The 17390-nt window shown below is 45.7% G+C and overlaps 1 long non-coding RNA gene across 1 annotated transcript; it reads left to right on the top strand.

Moving 5' to 3' along the window:
• The first annotated feature begins 539 nt into the window (after nucleotides 1-539).
• Nucleotides 540-15772, top strand: LOC139082172 (uncharacterized). Its single transcript, XR_011537908.1, has 3 exons — nucleotides 540-2888; nucleotides 9769-12672; nucleotides 13503-15772. It is a non-coding gene; the product is annotated as an uncharacterized lncRNA (long non-coding RNA).
• The last annotated feature ends 1618 nt before the right edge of the window (nucleotides 15773-17390 follow it).

A 17390-nucleotide genomic window follows, 5' to 3' on the forward strand; every position in this document is an offset into this window, starting at 1 on the left:
TAAAGTCTTCTAGAACAAAGATTAGTTTTTCCAGACTCCTTTGTAGCTAGGTCTGGACACCTGACTAAATCTTCACCAATAGAATGTGAGCAAAAAAGGCCAGTTTTTCTATTGTCTCTTTCTTCTTCTGACTGACTGGAAGTCAGATGTGATGGCAGGAGCTAGAGCAATATTTTTGGACTATAAGACAGAAGTCATGTTGAAGAAGGAGCCTGGTCCTTCCTGATTGTGGAGCTGCCCACAGCCTTTAATATCTGCACACGCTTTTGCATGAGAGAGAAATAAATACTGCTTTTTGGGAATCTCTTTGTGGGAGAAGCATGACCTACTTTTTGCTAAAATCACCTCATCTGAAAGATAAAAAGGGGCCAAGTGCTTGAAGAGTATAGAGGAAGAATGTGGCAGGCAGAGGGAACCTCGTGTGCAAAAACGGCGAAGTGAACCTAAAAGAAAATTCGATTGGCTTAAAGGCAAAGAGTAAGAAGAGAGTGGTGTGAAGTCAAATAAGCAGGGGATGGCAGAGGTGAGTGGCTTTGCAATGAAATAAGTGTTCATCCTCGGGCCAGTCATTTAACTTCTTGGGTCCTCAGTTTCCCTGTCCGTTAAGTGGGACTAGCAGACACCCTTCCTGCTAGTCTGTGATGGACTGCGGCGATGATACGTTGAGAGGGCAAAAACAGCACGGTGCACTGGTGCAGAGCGAAGGCATTCCTACCAAGTTCAACCGAGTCCAAATCCTGTCTCTGCCACTGACGAGCTGTGTGGCTGGAGTTTGACTACTAACCTCTGTGTGTGCCTCAGTTTCCCCATCTATAAAATGGAGGTAGTAATAGTATTTACTTCATAGGGTGGCTGAGAGAATTAAATGAGTTACTATTTGTCAAGCACTTAGAATAGGACCCGCCACATACTGGGTGCTGTATATGTGTTTGTTAAATAAATAAATGAAAGAAAAGTGTTTTATGACTTCAAAGAATTACACGAATTGCACATAAGAGGTTCCCAGCTTAGGCTGAGACTCCTGGGGTCTCTGACTTTGCCTGGTCCCTCCCTACTCCCTAGCGCCTAGGGAAGTGCCCCCCTTGAAAGGAAATCTCATCAAAAGTGACTTTTAAAGAAGGAAATCGTGCAAAGTGCTTAGGCACAATGACTTCTCTGCACTGTCATTGCCTCTCAGCAATGAGGGTAATCGTAGCCCCTACTTTGGAAGGCTGCTGTAAGAATCAGATGATGTACATACAGAGAGGTTGGCAACCTCTTTGTGTAAAGGGCCAGATAGTAAATATTTTAGGCTCTGTGGGTCATCCGATTTCTGCTGCAGCCTCTTCATTCTGCTGCTGTAGCCCCCAAGCAGCCATAGATAATTCGTAAACGAATGGCCACGGCTGTATGCCAACAAACCTTTACTTATGGACATCGCAATTTGATTTTCATATAATTTTCATGAGTCATGAAATATTCTTTTGATTTTTTTAAACCATTTAAAAAATGTCAAAACCATTCTAGGCTCTCAGGCTGTTCAAAAGGAGGCAGCGGGTTGGACTCGGTCCAGGGGCCATAGTTTGCTGACCCTGATCCATAAATACTTGGCACAATGCCTGGCACATGGTAAGTGTGCAGTAGCTGGTGTTAACTCGTGTGTTATTAATACCAGCAAAAGAGCATCGGGCAGGGGCTGCGTGGTCCTGCAACCTACCATTCCACAAGAACCTGAAAACTTGTTCGAATCCGGGACTTTACTTTTTCTTCTTGCCATTTAAGCAGCTGGACCTGACCGAGGTCGAGGCTGGAAGTCGGGGCGGGGTGCCGGGAGAATGGCTGCATGAAGTCAATGCCTTGGATCAACAGCTTTCTCAACATCTTCACTGCTTGGACCCAAAACTGCCAGCTTGAAAGGGGCTTTATAAATGAGGAACCTGTAAAGCAATTGAGAATCTGATTTTGCTGCAAAAGCATGATTTTAACAGATCTGTAGCTGTTCCCAACCTTTTAACACTGTCTCCTGTGAGTCAAGAGATTTTGATCTTGTAACTAAATTGACTCTGCCACGGGTTTGCCGTCCTCCTGGGTAAAAGCTCTGACATGCACGGCTTCAGACCCAACGCCCCTCAAAAAAACAGAAAGAAAGAAAGAAAGAAAAAACACAGCTCTCTTCTGTACCCAGTTATCCTCTATCTCATTTTCTCCAAATTGAAATTTCTTTAAAAAAAAATAGTCATAATGAATGTCAGAATCAACTCCCTTGGCCCTAAATCTAGTGTTCTTTTTTTGGCAAGAGACATTTCTGTTTAATCCTAATGCTAATATTTAGGAAAGTGGCAGCAGATTTAAAACAGTTATTTGCATCATGCCAGAGATCTAGTGTGTTCTGGGGCCAGTCAGCCAGTGCATGCGGATCAGATCATTTCTTTTCATCTTTTTTTTGGAGATGGATTGCTGCCGAATCCAACAAGAAATGACTTCAAAATAAAGAGCTCAAGAGCAGCTTGGATGGGGCCGAAAGCAGTGGCTCTGGAAGCGCAGGCTTTTCTGGATGGAGCAACACCGTCCACGTTCTCTAGCCCGAGGCAAGAGGCTGCCAGGCTCTGTTCCGGCGCCAGGATCCCTCTGGGCATGTGCCTGCCCGCAAAAGCTGCACTCACTTGTGATGAACACAGCCCTGGGGCTGGTTTGGTAGAGCTGGAACTGTAAGAACTGCCTCATCTCCTACAGTCGAGAACAGAATATGCTCCTCCAATAACAGAGAGGAGAGAGAGGTAGGAGGAAGAAAAGAGGAAAAGAGGGGAGAAGGGAGAGGAGAGAGAGGGGAGAAATACAGAGAGAAAGAGAGGAAAGAAGAGGAGAAACAATGAGCCAGTGCAAGAGGGGCTGGGAGAAAGCATGAGAAGGTAGGTAAGAGGGCGGGCAGGGATGCTCCCAGCCTGTGGGCCGTGTGCCCTTTAAGATGTGAGCCCCCTTAAAGAACAGCTTCCAGAAAGATCTGGAAAGATGAGCTGTCACCAGCAGACTTAGAAAAACAGGTGCATTTTCTCACAAACCGAAAAACCCTATGGCTCACAAACAGAGTGGGTGTGTGTGTGTGTGTGTGAGAGAGAGAGAGAGAGAGAGAGAGAGGGAGAGAGAGGGAGGGGAGAGAGAGAGAGAGGAAATTTCTCTTTTTCTTTGCTTTTTTCCCCTAAGCTCTGTTTTCTCTTGCAGAATAAGAGGTTATTCCCCCCGGAGCTCTGGTTGAGAAACTCAGAGTTCTAGAACTGCATAGAAGTTCCTCTTTGCCCCGAGACGAACACTTTTCTGGATGAACTGGACAGAGGCTTGGCTGGTAGGCAGGGAGAAGGGTGAGAGCTCAGGAAGGACATTTCAGCCCCTAGTCTCGTGGCTGTTGAAGAGAATCCCCAAGTGCGAGATCAAAGCTCAGCTTGTATTTCCAATTCTTCCCTGTCTAGAAAAAGGGAAACTGAGTCAAAGCTAAAAAAATGTGCAGGATGAAACTCCAAATTTATCCACCAGAATCTTCTGGCCCCAGCACTTTGGCCAGCACTTTCACAATGGTAAACCATTGTTCTTAGTAAAGATCTCCACGGGACACAAGGTTTATATTGTTGAAATAGAGTGATTTCTAAGACATTAAACAAAGAAGTAATTCTGTTCAGAGCTTACTATGTTACACATGTTATCTCATTAAATCACCACATTATAACCCTTATAGGTAGGTCTTACGAGTATTCCCATTTTATAGGTGTGCAAATTGAGTCTTAGATAGTAAGATAACTTGCCCAGGCTTACAGCTAAGAATTGGAAAAGCTAAGATTTGAACCCAGGCAGGTCCATTTGACAGCAGAGTTCTTGTGCTTAATCTCTAAACTACACTACTTTTTTGTGCAAAGAAATATGTTTGCAGGAGAACAAACATGAAGATAAATAAAACGAACCCATCCTAAGGGAGCTTAGAGTCATGTCTAGTATATGTGAATAATTCATGAGTGAAGAAAAAGGGGAGGATTGGAGGTGGTGCTATGCATGGTCCAGACTCGGAGTGCCACTTTACTTTGGGTTAAGCCACTTCCTTCATCCCATTCTAGTGGGGGGGGGGGGGGTGGTGTGTAAGTCTCAGGGAGAGCTTCCTAGAGGGGGATATATGTGACCAGTTGTCAACAGGTGAGCAGGGGTTTGTGATGTAGACAGGTGGTGGGACGAAGTTTCCAGGAACAGGGAACAGGAGGTTCAGAAGCATGGAGTCACGAATATGACACACTGTTCCAGGAATTGTCAGCAGTTCTAAATGCCTGGAACGTAAACTGCCAGATCAAGAGTCATGATAGTTGAGACTGGAGAAGTAGCAGGGGTCAGAGTTTAAAGGTCCTTGTGTTTAATACCAAAGAGTTTGGACTTCCTAGGGCCTCTGTCAACCTGTCTTGTTTGGAAGCATCATATATCCATCTGTAAGGCAGAATGATATACCTGGTAGGAAACTAAGTTATTGAGACCAAGCAAAATAGACCTGTATGCACTATAGGAACATCTGGAAACACAACCTTGATACAGCCAAAGTTGAGTTCACGAACAAGGGTAGGTTTACATCACTGTTTTTCTGAAGGATGGCGTCTAAAATCAGAACGTTCTGTTTTCTTCTTACTTCTTCTTATACACGAGCTTTCCCTAAACTGGCCATTTGTGATTCTCCTGCAGCACAGGCACTTGGAAAGGGACAAAGAGTATATTCTTTTCCGAGGCGAGGTGGGGGTGGGGAGTGATCTGCCCAGGCTCCGAGCAATCCTCCTCCTTTTTAAGAACCTTCTTTCCACCACAGAGACATTGACAGCTGCGTTTATACTCTTTGACTCATCCGATAGACAAAGTTGACTGGTGTGGTATTGTGATTTATAATAAGAAATATATATTTTTTTCTTTGTCCCATTTCTGGCACAGAGCTCCTAAAATCCCTGGAATTTCCTGCGATGAGAGTGATAAGGGTGTCTCTTGTTACGTTAATGAGGTGACTTTTGGAAGGCACCTAAGGATGCGCTGGTTGCCAGGAGAACCAACTCTGTAATTAGAGGGTTAGAACTTTCAGTCCCAGCCCCAGCCTTCCTGCGGAGGGGAGAGGGACTGGAGATCGAGTTCAATCACCAATGGGCATGATTTAATCAGTCATGCCTGTATAATGGAACCTCCATAAAAACCAAAAGGACAGGATTTGGAGAGCTTCCAGGTTGGTGAACACGTGGGGCTTTGGAGAGAGTGGCACACCTGGAGAGGGCATGGAAGCTCCACGTCATTTCCCGATACCTTGCCTTATGCATCTCTTTCACCTGGCCGTTCCCAAGTTATATCTATTTATAACTAACTGGCAATCTAGTAAGTAAAATGTTTCTCTGAGTTATATGAGTTGCTCTAGCAAATTAATCAAACTCAAGGAAGGGATCATTGGAATCTCTGATTTATAGCCATTCAGTCAGAAGCATAGGTGACAACCTGGACTTGTGATTGCTGTCTGAAGTGGAGGGAAGTCTTGTGGGACTGAGCCCTTAACCTGTGGAATCTTATGCAATCTCCCGGTAGATAGTGTCAGAACCCAGCTGAACAAGAAAACATCCAGCTGGTTTCAGAGAATTCCTTGGATGTACAGGGAACCGCCCCCCTACGGTGGAATTGGGTGTTAAAAGCATAATTGCACCAATGGGAGATACATGGCTCAAGTTAGTTTAAACAGATTCTCTTTATGTGAAATAAGAATGTGAAATAACTCAAAGATAACCAGTTAGTTTGTATGAATGGTAGAATATGAAAGACATATTAAAACCTTGGACATCTGAGGCAGCCATCTTTTTTTTTTATACAGACTAAGTAAGAACTGGTACATAAAGAGAAGAATGAAAAACACACTCAGAGAGAAGCAGAAATGAGAGAGGGAGTACTGCCTGGATTCCTAGTACCTCTTCCAGTTTCTGAGAGCAATTCCGTTCTGAGGCCCAACTATATTCCTCCCCTGGGGTTTCATGAGATAGTCATATTTTTTAGTAAATCAATATTTTTTGCTTGAGCTCTTTTAAGTTGAATAGTTTTGACAGTCCCTAGATCAGAGCCCCCATCTGCTAGGGACCCCAAGAATCATAAAGACCAAGAGGATATACAGGAGGGGATGAGAAAAATCTCAAGGGCTAATATTGCTGAACCAAGTCCCGTATCTAAAGAGCCTGAACACAGTCAATTACTAGGACCTTTTCTCCAACATGGCATGTGAAATCCTCCTCCAATGCCTCTTGGATCAAGCTGGTGCTGAAGTCTTGACTCAAGTGTAGTGGCTGAAGATTTTGGCTTGATCGCCATGAACAGCCTTCATTAGATTGCCTTCCTTCTCCGATGAGCTTTCTTTACTCCCTCAGTCCACACAAATCTCTTCCTCGCTGCTCTTTCAGTGAATGGTTCCATGTATATTACAGCACCGACAACAATCAGCCTATTGCCATCACTGCATCTGGAGAGCTCTGTCTCCCCCAGCAGATAGTGAGTCATTGAGAAGCAGATCATGTCTCACTTAGCTCCATTTCTTCCACAGTTTTCCTCACAAAACCTTGAACCTATAACCTTTCAATGAATGCCTATAAAGTGTTTTTAAAGGGAAATTTTCACCAATGAATAAGGCCCATGTTGAGAGAAGATTTTCTCAATCCCCTCTAGACACCATGTGGAGGGGAATGGAGTGAATTCCACGGATGGAGCCTCCGTTTAGAGCCTACAGCTTCCCCTGCATCAGTTTGTTTATATGTGTCCAGTCCGTTCATTGGAACAAGGGAGGAGAGACACGGTTGCTTCCAGCAGGGTGCAGAGCCCAGGATCTCTCATGAGGGCTATCAATCTTGATACTGTCTCCCCTCTTTGGAGCAGTCCACACTTTGTTTCTTTTCCATCACAATGAGATGGAGATTCTGGAAGTCCCAGAAGGAGAGACTGACTGAAAAGATTCACTGGCTCTTTACCCACAGTCTTAATAGCCAAACCATATCCAGACACAGTAGCCACTTCTTTCCGGCCTCCACCTGAAGGTGGGCTCTTCAAGCATCTGAATGGTTCTGAGCCTCAGGGCCAGCACTAAGGCTTCTTAACCAAATTTCCAACCCCCTCCCCCAACAGATGAAAAGAGAGAGCTCCTTCCTGTCCACGGTGAAATCCACCGCCATCTTCAGAACACAAGGGAAAGGTTATCTACGGAGAAAGATCAAAGAGTAAGCCAAGCAAATTCTCAATCAAATGGGCTCATCAAGATTTTAGAAGTTTCCCACTTTCCCTTAGTACAGACATGTAACCACCTTACAGGAAATAATTCAGTGACCTTTCATCTACCAGATAAAGGAATTAATTTACTAGTATTCTCTGTTCTGGAAAGAAGGGAAAAAGATCACCCTGTGGTTAGTGCTAAACTTTTAAACTCCCGCCAGCATCTTACCAGAGAATTCTCCACAACAAAACTCTCCACCTAGGTTCCCACACAATGGCAGAGGGAAATCTAAACTCAGCTTTCCTAATCCTTGTGAAAAGAATAGACAGGGCCCTCAAATCTTCTTCATCCTGATTAGGACTCGCTCTGTGCTTTGGAGTAGAGCTTCCAGAGGACAGAACCTGGAAGGGACTCCCTCGGGCAAGAAGAACGAAGGAACATTCTGTTCAACAAACGTGCGGTGGTTTCCTAATGTGTGTTCAATACTTTTCTAGCCACTGCGGGGAAAAGGAAGCAAATATAAGACAACAAGCATAATGCTATTGATACTCTATATATGCTCCAGGATTTTCAGTTTAAAAAATGTTCTCAATTAGTTCACTAAATGTTAACAACTTTTTATGAGACAAGCAATGTGAGTAACACCTACATTTGATAGGTGAGGAAACGGAGGCTCAAAATGGTTAAGGCTCTGGTATAAGGTTCACATGATGAGTAAATGATGGTGTGACGAGACTAGAACTCCCAGTTTCTTACTTGGTGCCCTAGTCTTTCCATTCCCTATGCTTCCGTTTCACATACAGGGAAAGACAAGGTAGATGAAGCAAGGCAAGGCCATGTATGATTATCAAACTACATGTTTCAATAGATTACCTGAGAGGATAAAGAAAGGAAAAATTAGTGTGAGCCAAAGGGTCATGGACAGCTTCATGGAGGACGAGGGTCTTGATTGGACCATGAAAAAGAAAGAAAACATTCCATGAAAGGAAAGGAAAGAGTGAATAGAAGAAATTTTCTCAAAGAAGCTGGTAGTTTCCCAGAGTGTGAGACTTAGAAAAAGAAAAATGCAAAATGCAAAGGCCCATTTAACAAAAAATCCAAGTAAGCTGAGCAGAGGCAGTAACAAACATCATTCTTCAGTCTGCACCAGACCAGATGAGAACCTGAAGGGCAGAAGAGAGGTCGGAAATTCAGCAAAGTAAAGAGCAAGCAATCGAAGAAAGGGGCCTGCTCTGCGCTAAGAACCGCCAGGCGCTCTTCCAAGCTTTCTCTAGAGCTTCACTCTCTGAGAGGAGGGACCCTCAGAACACAGAGGTTGGCAAGTCTTCCAGAAATCCATCCTCCAAGACGCACGTGATGCCACTAGCTCTACCTTGAGTTTCATGCAAACTTTGCTGTGTGGTGATGCCAAGAGGATGGCTGAGAAATCCCTTGATCTTTGGCACTGGAGAGAGTTTTGGTGTGGGTATTTTTCTCCTCTCCTGAATTTCAGTACTGGCTTCTTTCCTTCAGTTCAGCTCTCCTAGCAACAACACTAAAGTCCCTGGGCCAAGGTGAACTTTGAGAGCCTGGGCCTCTCATTGGGTTGGTAGAGGAATCATTCCGCAGGTCTCTTCTCTGCTCTGTATCTGCCAGAACTGATATGTATTGAAGCAAGGGAGCAGTTGAGTTGACCTCGAGGTGGAAAGATCTGGACCACCTATTCCAGAGCCGCCCAGCTGAGAGAACCCATTTCAGTAGTCATGGTGGCAAAGAAAAGTCAAGGTCAGCAAAGCAGGCAATCATAGGGCATGCTTCCCCCTGCCTCCCCCACCTGACCCACTTCTCTACAATCCACCTGCTTCAGCCACCTCAGGCCCGGTCCCAGCTGCCAGATTCTAACTGAGGTAGTTCCTCAAATTGCCAGGAGACTGCTATCCAAACTGTCACCCCCTGATCAGAAAAGAAGGAGTTATGGAAAGTAACTGACAGCACCTGAGCGATCTCTCATTTGGATTAGATCAAGATCTTTAAATATTTATAAAGTTCTGGTATCTAAAATAGCCAGCATTTGCCTTGCACGCAGGCTGTTGAAATATGGGCTCGTGCATTCTAAACTGAATACTTGTCTGAACAGTCATATATTTTGTTTGTGTGTGAGAGTGTGTGTAACAGTGTGTGTGTGTATATGTTGAAAAACCTATTGCATTATGTTAAATATCCCAAGGGCTTCATATAGAACATGACTGGAATGAATATAGGACAAGAATAACTTTTTTCTATCTCATTAGATGGTCTGAGTTTTGAAATCTGCTCTAAAAGTGTGGTAAAGTGTGCAGTGTTGTAGATTAATGCACTGAATACATTTCTACAGTTCTTGATGTGTTTCATAAAAGGTCCATTTCAAAAGTGTGCTGTATTATAGGTGAACACTCGCAGTAAATAATCTTGTTACAGAAACCTAAGCAATTTTTACAAGGCGTATTTCTGGCTGACTGAACAATTTATTCTCCAGATGTCACATTGTATTTTTCCAATATAAAATGAAACAGCTTTTTTTTTTTTCTTTTAAGGCCGACTGTGCTGCTTTGTCTGAGTCTAGAACAAAGGATTTCTCCTTAAGGAGGCTGATGCGATGTTAAAGCCCATCCCTTCAAAATTAACACCACACCTGGGAAGAGCAGGCAGCACCATGGCTGGCTTTGCTTTTCAGGAATGACACTTGACAATCAGGCAGGATGTTCCCCTGGGTCATCCAGTCCAAGAAAACCCACTGACTTCTTGAAAAGCCAGAAAAAGAGAGAGAAAAGGGGTGAGGATAGTAAACGGGAGAGAGGAGGAGAAGAGGGGACTATAGGGTCTGCAAGGAGGCGGGAGAGAAGAGAAGAAAGAAGAAGAGAAGGAGAAAAGAAGAAAGGAGAAATAGGAGGCAAAGGTAGAAGGATGAAAGGAGATGGAAGAGCAGGGAGCAAAACAGGAGAGAAGATAAATAAAGGTGAGGGAGAGGAGAAACTGTGAAACAAGATAGATGGCTGGAAGAGATGGGAAGTATGGGAGAAATATGCAAATTCTGCTGCCACCAGCGGCAGCATTTGCTGAGATTTTCTGCAGAATATTAGGCCCATGAAATACTCCACGAAAACAAAAAGAGCTCCACGATCAAGCAATTTTGGAAAACAGTGAATTCTACATACACTCCCTTCCCTTGGAGACTCACAATGCACCTTAGCACGTAAAAGCTATGAGAAGTCTCGCTGGAAAGAAACTTGAGTTTAACTTCATTTAGCCTCGTGTCTCCCAACTTACTTGAACTCCAAACTTCTTTGTTTTTCCCCCGACAAGGCATCTGTGATCATGTAATTTGGACACGTTCTCCTAAAGGTTTCAGGCACACTCGTACATTGTGCCTAGAAAGGCTGGATGGTCTCACACCATCCACTCCCTTGATGTCAACAGTGTGTGTGAACCAAAATACTCTCCCTGGAGCTCTATAGCTACAGGACACTTACCCAGGGTGAGGCCCTGGTAACTTTGGCTAGCTACGGCTAGAGAGACAAATAATCCCCGACATTTCAGCGGCAGTATTACGAAGGTTTATTTCCCACTCACTCTGTATGTCACTGCAGCAAAGCTGAGGCTCTCCAGTTCTGCTCCATCCGTCTTCCACAACCTGACATCCAGGTCCCATGGCAGAGGGAAAAGAGGAAGGACCCGTGCACCGTCTCTTACAGCTTCTGCCCAGAGTATCATACATCACATTCCATTGGCCAAAGCAAGTCACGTGACCAAGCCTGCCGCCAAGGGGCGGGAAGTAGCGTCTCCATCAGAGAAGCGCTGCAAGTCACGTGGCGATGCTGGGGAGAGTGTAAACCTCTTACAAGGGGAAGAGTGGATAAATGACAACAATAACACAAGCTACGAGGTTAGAGGGAAAAGCTGTGGCCTGTTGGCACGTGTTTTAGGGGCTCCTTATTTTAGGTTCGGCCATCTCGTGGTCCCAGAAGGTGAAAAAAATTAGAGGAGGGCTGGAAATGATCTGGTGTATTAACTAATACAGGTGGGTCCCGCTTTAAGAAAATTCGATGTATGAAAAGTAGGGTAAATATTAGGGTTTAAGTGTCCACAGAGGACAAGAAATCTTTACTTAGCAAAAGATTTGCCAGGAAAGGTCCAGTGAACTCAGTTGTGTTTAATTCAATGTACTAGATTGAACCACACAAAATTGCCTCTTTGAAGTTAAAAAAAGAAGTTACCAATCAGCAATGACATATGGCTCAACCTAATACAAAAATTTAATTTATATGCATATTGTCAGAAACTATCATTGAGGATGGCTGAAAGGTTTCATCTCGGGTGCCAACCATGACTGACTGGGAGTGTTGAGAAGGATTCTGAAGTGGGGTCTAGTCTCAGCAAGAAAGAGCAGGTGATCAGCAAGTGCTGACTGCTATTAGAGCAGGGCCCTTGTGCCATGGATTGGCCATCCTTGGTCTCCTGCAGCACAGGAGGGGGTACAGCCCTCTCCTCAAGCCATCCACATATCAGCAGCAGTCCCCGAAACCAGGATAGGTGCCTTCCACCGGCCAAAACCCAAAGAATTCCTGCTAGAGTGCCAGCAGTATCTCATTGAAGGAGGTACTGTAGGTCAACTCAAAATTCCCCTCCTGGGGAAAAAACCAAACAACGCTATTTCTGGGAACTAGACAAAACTAAAATAAAATCATACTATGGAGTGAGCAAGCCATAAGGCAGAAAGAAGCACCCAGGCAAACCCTGAGGTTTTCCACTTGAGCTTCTTCACAGCAAATGTTTGCTCCAGCAAATGGAGCAGGGCCTTTGCACTGGCTGTTCCCTCTGCCTGGAACAGTCTCGCCCAAGATATCCACATCTCTCGCTCCCTTACTTTCTTCAGGAGTCTACTCAGATGTTGCCTTTGCAGAGAGGCTTTCTCTGACCACTCCATGTAAGGGCTTCCCCTGTTGCTCTCGGTTCCCCTTACGTGGCTGTATTTCCCTTCAGAGGACTTACAACCATCGGATGTGCTGATGATGTGAGTGTATAATAAACACTCAATAAACGACTCTTGAGTGAGTGAATGAATGAAACAGGCCAGTAACATTGTGGTCCAGAGGAACAGAAACACCTAAAAGAACAGCCTTCCTCATATAGATTTATTGCTGAAAGTCGAAAAAAAAAAAGAGATTCTGAGTAGTGATTCCACAAATGTTTACTATGACATTGCATTTACGAACTTAAACTAAATAGTCATAAAGGACTAATGTCCAAGTGGGAACCACTTCAGAAGAGTGAACAATAGACTGCGCCACTGAAGAAAACTCCCGAGTGATGAAGAAGAAGACAGACAGGATAATTGCAGCGTCATCTCCAAGGAGGATGGCGGTTAGAAATGAAGAGGAGAGAAGACGGGAGGGTGTATTTAGGAGACCCAGTTTACACATAAAAGGACTATCAAAAAGGTAAGACTAGGTGGACCAGAAGGGAAGAACAAAGAAAATGGCAGTAGAAAACTTGTTTGAGCTAAAGGAAAGAGCAAGAGAGTTTTCTGAACACCAGGCAAATTAGTAAAAATGAGTCTTTTGGGAAACTAACCTAATTTGAGGATTTACTGAGTGCCAGTCACTGTACCTAGTGTTTACAATATATCATCTCATTTAATCCCACAACCACAGGCAAGGTAATACTAGCATTACACCCATTTCACGGAAGAGGAAATGGAGTTCGAGAGTGGCGTGAGCAGTTCAAGGTCACGCTGAGGGCAGTGAGCCAGGAGTCATGTCTTTCTGCTCCCAGACTTCACTCTGACCAAGGTGCCCCCTGCCTCTTGGTGAATGAGACGTGCTCAGGGCAGACTGGCAGGCAGCCTGCTGCAGGCCCCAGGCACGCGCTGGCTGTCTCCAATGTTAGCAATGAGGAAAACACGCCCCCTCCGCTGGAGAGCTGTGAGGGCTTTGAGTTGGTTTTCCAGAGGTAGGGATTTTTTCACTGAGTTGTTCTCTCTCTCTTTCTCTCCCCTTTCCACACTAATAGCAGCATTGATAAGCCAAGTCAGGAGGGTGGTATCTGTTCTTGGAACAAAGCACAGGGCAGTAGTTAAGCTCAGCCTTTGGAGCCAGACAGCCTGGGTTTGAATGCTGGTTCTCCCAACTCACTAGCTGTGTGACTTTTTCCAAGTCAATTAACTTCTCTGTGCCTCAGATTTTTTTCTTTTTTTTTTTTAAAAATTTTATTTTTTTTCCTTTTTCTCCCCAAAGCCCCCCGGTACATAGTTGTCTATTCTTCGTTGCAGGTCCTTCTAGTTGTGGCATGTGGGACGCTGCCTCAGCATGGTTTGATGAGCAGTGCCATGTCCACGCCCAGGATTCGAACCACGGAAACACTGGGCCGCCTGCAGCGGAGCGCGTGAACTTAATCACTCGGCCAGGGGGCCAGCCCCTGCCTCAGTTTTCTTATCAGAAAAATAATAATGATAGCTGCCTCATAGGGTTCATGTAAGGATTAAATAAATTGAGACATATAAAATCCTTGGCACATAGAAAGCGCCCAGTAGAAGTGGTATTTCATTAGCTCTCTGGCCCTGATGGAGCTCTGGTCTCAGTGTCTTACACCCTCGCCTGTAGCTCCCAGACCCTGCACAGGCGCAGCTGGCGTGCAGATACTGCTTCATAGAAGAGATTCTGGCCCTGTTTCACTGGTCTCTCCCCAAGCCCGCTCGCCACCCTCTGTAGGCGGAGGGCTGCAGCAAACCCTCTGTAGCCTGGCCTGTCTCCTTGGGCCTTCTCCGTGGTCGCTCCCCCTTCACACCATTTAGTCAATGCCATTAATCAAAATCCTATAGCAGAGAGCGCATGCATAAGTCCGACACATTTATTGCCATGGCAACAATTCAGGCACTTGTCCCAGTGTCAGGCTATATCAGTGGAGATAAATTCCATTGTTTTCACAGTGACAGTTTTCTCTGTGTTGGACTTAATCCATGGAAAAATATAGCCTTTCTCCTTATTTAAGAGAGTGAGAGAGAGCTCGAAAGAAAGAGAAAGTGACCTCTGGGTTTCTTACCCTGTGCATTCAGAACTGAAACCAAGTTTTTTCCTTTCTTTTGAATGAAGGGGGACATTCAGTGATTTGCAGCAGCATCATACTGATCAATTGATCAGCAGTATCCCAATAACCAAGCTTCTCCTCTTTGGAACCTGGACTTCCAGGAGGGCTCAGATGCATCCAGAAAATGTACAAAAGCCGGCTCTGTCTGGCCTTCGCTGTCAGCTCTGTGGATACACTGGGCAGATTCAGCCTGAGGCCTCAGCAAACAGTGTCGGTAGAGAGAAACGGGCTTGCTCATAATGAACATTTTCCCCCGGTGAATAGCGTCTCTCACCCGAAGAAACGGCCTCTTCTGCTTCGTGCAGATGAGCTAAGGGTCCTTTCCCCGTCTTCCCCGGCGTCTTCGCCCCAAGGCTCACTGCTCAGCAGCATTAAAACCCAACTTCCGTATTACGTGCATTTGGGGTCAGCCCACACTCACCACACCCACACTTTGGGGAGAAGTCGATTTGCCTGTTATCAGCCCCTGGATCCCCTTCTATGCTGAGTCTCTTTCCCATCCCGCCTGCTGGAGTCCATCAGTCCCCGGAGGGGAAATTCAGTCTGAGTCCAGAAGCCTCTTTGAGCATTGGTGTGAGCCCGGCCCTCTGCTGGGTGCTGAGTGGAATGTAAGTGACGGAAGACACTGCCCTCAGGTTGCTGTCAGTCTAGTGGGACACACTGGCATTCACTCACTCATTCGTTCACTCATTCATTCATTCTCTGCTACCAACCATTAAAGCACCCACTCTGTGCCAGGTACTTGACACACAGCACCTGCGTATTAGTTTCCTCTTGCTTCCTCTTCCTCTTACCACACACTTAGTGGCTTAAAGCAACACAAGTGTGTTCTCTTACAGTGCTGGAGATCAGAAATATGCAATGGGCCTCACTGGGCTAAAAGCAAGGTGTTGACAAGGCTGCCTTTCTTCTTCTCATTCTGGGGCAGAATCTATTTCTTTGCCTTTTCCAGTTTCTAGTGGCTGCCTGTTTTCCTGGGCTCTCGGTCCTCCATCTCCAAAGCCAGTGACGTGGGGCTGAGTACTTCTCACAGCGTCGTCATCTCTCTGTTTGTCTTCTGCCTCCCTCTTCCATTTTTAAAGACCCTTGTGATCACATTGGGCCCACCCGGGTAACCCAGGGTAATCTCTCTAATTTAAGATCAGCTGATTAACATCCATAATTCCACCTGCAGGTCTGATTCGTCTTCATCACATAACATAACAGGTTCAGGGACTAGGATGTGGACATCTTTGCAGGGGGATAGGGGGGATTATCTCACCTACTGCAACCTGCAGATGCTGAAACTTCTGTGTAAGGTAGATATCATTATCCTCATTTTACACGTGAGAAAACACTGGGTCAGAGAATTAAAGAGACCTGCCCAGGCCATACAGCTAAGTACATGGTATAGCTGAAAATGGAACACAGGATTCCAAAGACTCCCACATTCTTTCCTACCTGGACCAAAGTACTTCCCTCATTTGTTCACTCAATAAATAGTAATTATTGAGCATCTAATATGTGCATCTCTGTAACACACCGTTTTGGGGACAGGGTTGAAAAACAAGGTGATGCCCCTAACAGAAAGACAGGATGGTATATAATTGGGTGAGGAGTTGTCCTGAGAAGAGGAAACTCTGTATGAGCTGAGATAATCCAGGAAGGCTTCCAGGAGGTGGTGGAGTTGGGATTGCATCAAAAGAAGGTACAGAAAAATAGCTCCATTCCTTCCAGACTCTTGGATGTGTGCGTATGGGAGGGGGTGGGGCTTGCCCCCCAACCCCTGCCCTCAGCTCCTCGGGGCTGGGAGGTATTGATTCTTTCTAAACCTGGAGTTTAAATTTGTTGTTTCAACTTCCATAGAGGCCTCAGCAATTTTCCACCAAGGTAATTTCCCTTTGGATTTAGAGTCCAATTGGATGCTGTGTTGCCTCCATCCCGGGTGCTAGAGGCGGTGGTGATAGAGGCAGCTCTCTATTAGGCTGCAGGTTAGGCCCAAGGCCTGCCTGCACTGCTCATGTGGGCCCAGCGCCGAAGCCTCCTTTACTTTTTCTTTCCTCCCCTCTCTCCCTCTCTCCCTCCCTCCTCCCTATCTCCTTCCCTCCTTCCCATTCTTTTCTCTTCTTTCTTCACTTATTTTTCAAAAAAAGGTTAGGGGTGGTGGCACAAGATGGGTGTGCTGTGTCCTTAGAACTCTCCTGGGAACCTCCTCCAGATGAGCAAGGCCTGTGGCTCTTAGCTGGGCCTCCCCGCTGTGGGTCACATCAGCTCCTTCTGCGCTGGGTGGCCCCTAGGCCTCGGCTCTGGTGAGGCCTGTAGCCTGTCAGTCCTGAGAGTGCAGGAGCGGAGGCAAGACTGCGCCGCCCCCCGCCGCAGCCCTCTTCTGGTTCTGGCGCAGGGGCGTTGCTTGAGGGTGAAGTTCCTGTACTCCTGGCCCTTTGTCCCGGAAAAGAACCCAAATTGCAAAGCGGAGCTCTGCATCTGGTTCCCTGTGTGGGTGCAGGAGAGGGGAGATTGGTTACGGGAAGAAGACTTGGTGTCTTCGCAATGGCATTTCCTGAGCCCTGAGAAACTATGAATTATGGAAGAAGGGTGACATTTAAACACTGTTTTCAGTACAGTGAGTACGCCAGAAAGGAGGCCCAGAGAACATAAGAGAAGAAACCAGGTGACAGAGGACTGGAAGGAGAGAGAGGGGACAGAAGGAAACTTAAGAAATGGCAGGCAGTGGGGTAGACTGGAGCAGCTGGGCCACAAAGAAGGGAGGGAAGGATTCAATGGAAACTACAGAATTTGTAGATAGGAGGGGCCTAGGAGAAGCAAGCTGGGAGGAAGGAGGGCTTGAAGATGCCCTTCCAGAGCTACTTACAGAAGACTAAGATGCCATCAATTCCTACCTCAAACAATGGCGGGCACCGGAGATTATGGGGGCATAATAGCATTACTGGATGCCCATACTGGGTGTATTAACCTGGAAGGAAGGTGAGGAGTAGATCACAGAAGGTCTTGCAGTTTGAGCTGAGAGGTGATAAGATCGGGGCTATACCAGTAATCAGGTTTAGGGGCTATACCAGTAATCAGGTTTAGAGAA

This window comes from Equus przewalskii, chromosome 3 (assembly GCF_037783145.1).
Source record: "Equus przewalskii isolate Varuska chromosome 3, EquPr2, whole genome shotgun sequence".
NCBI classification, from domain to species: domain Eukaryota; kingdom Metazoa; phylum Chordata; class Mammalia; order Perissodactyla; family Equidae; genus Equus; species Equus przewalskii.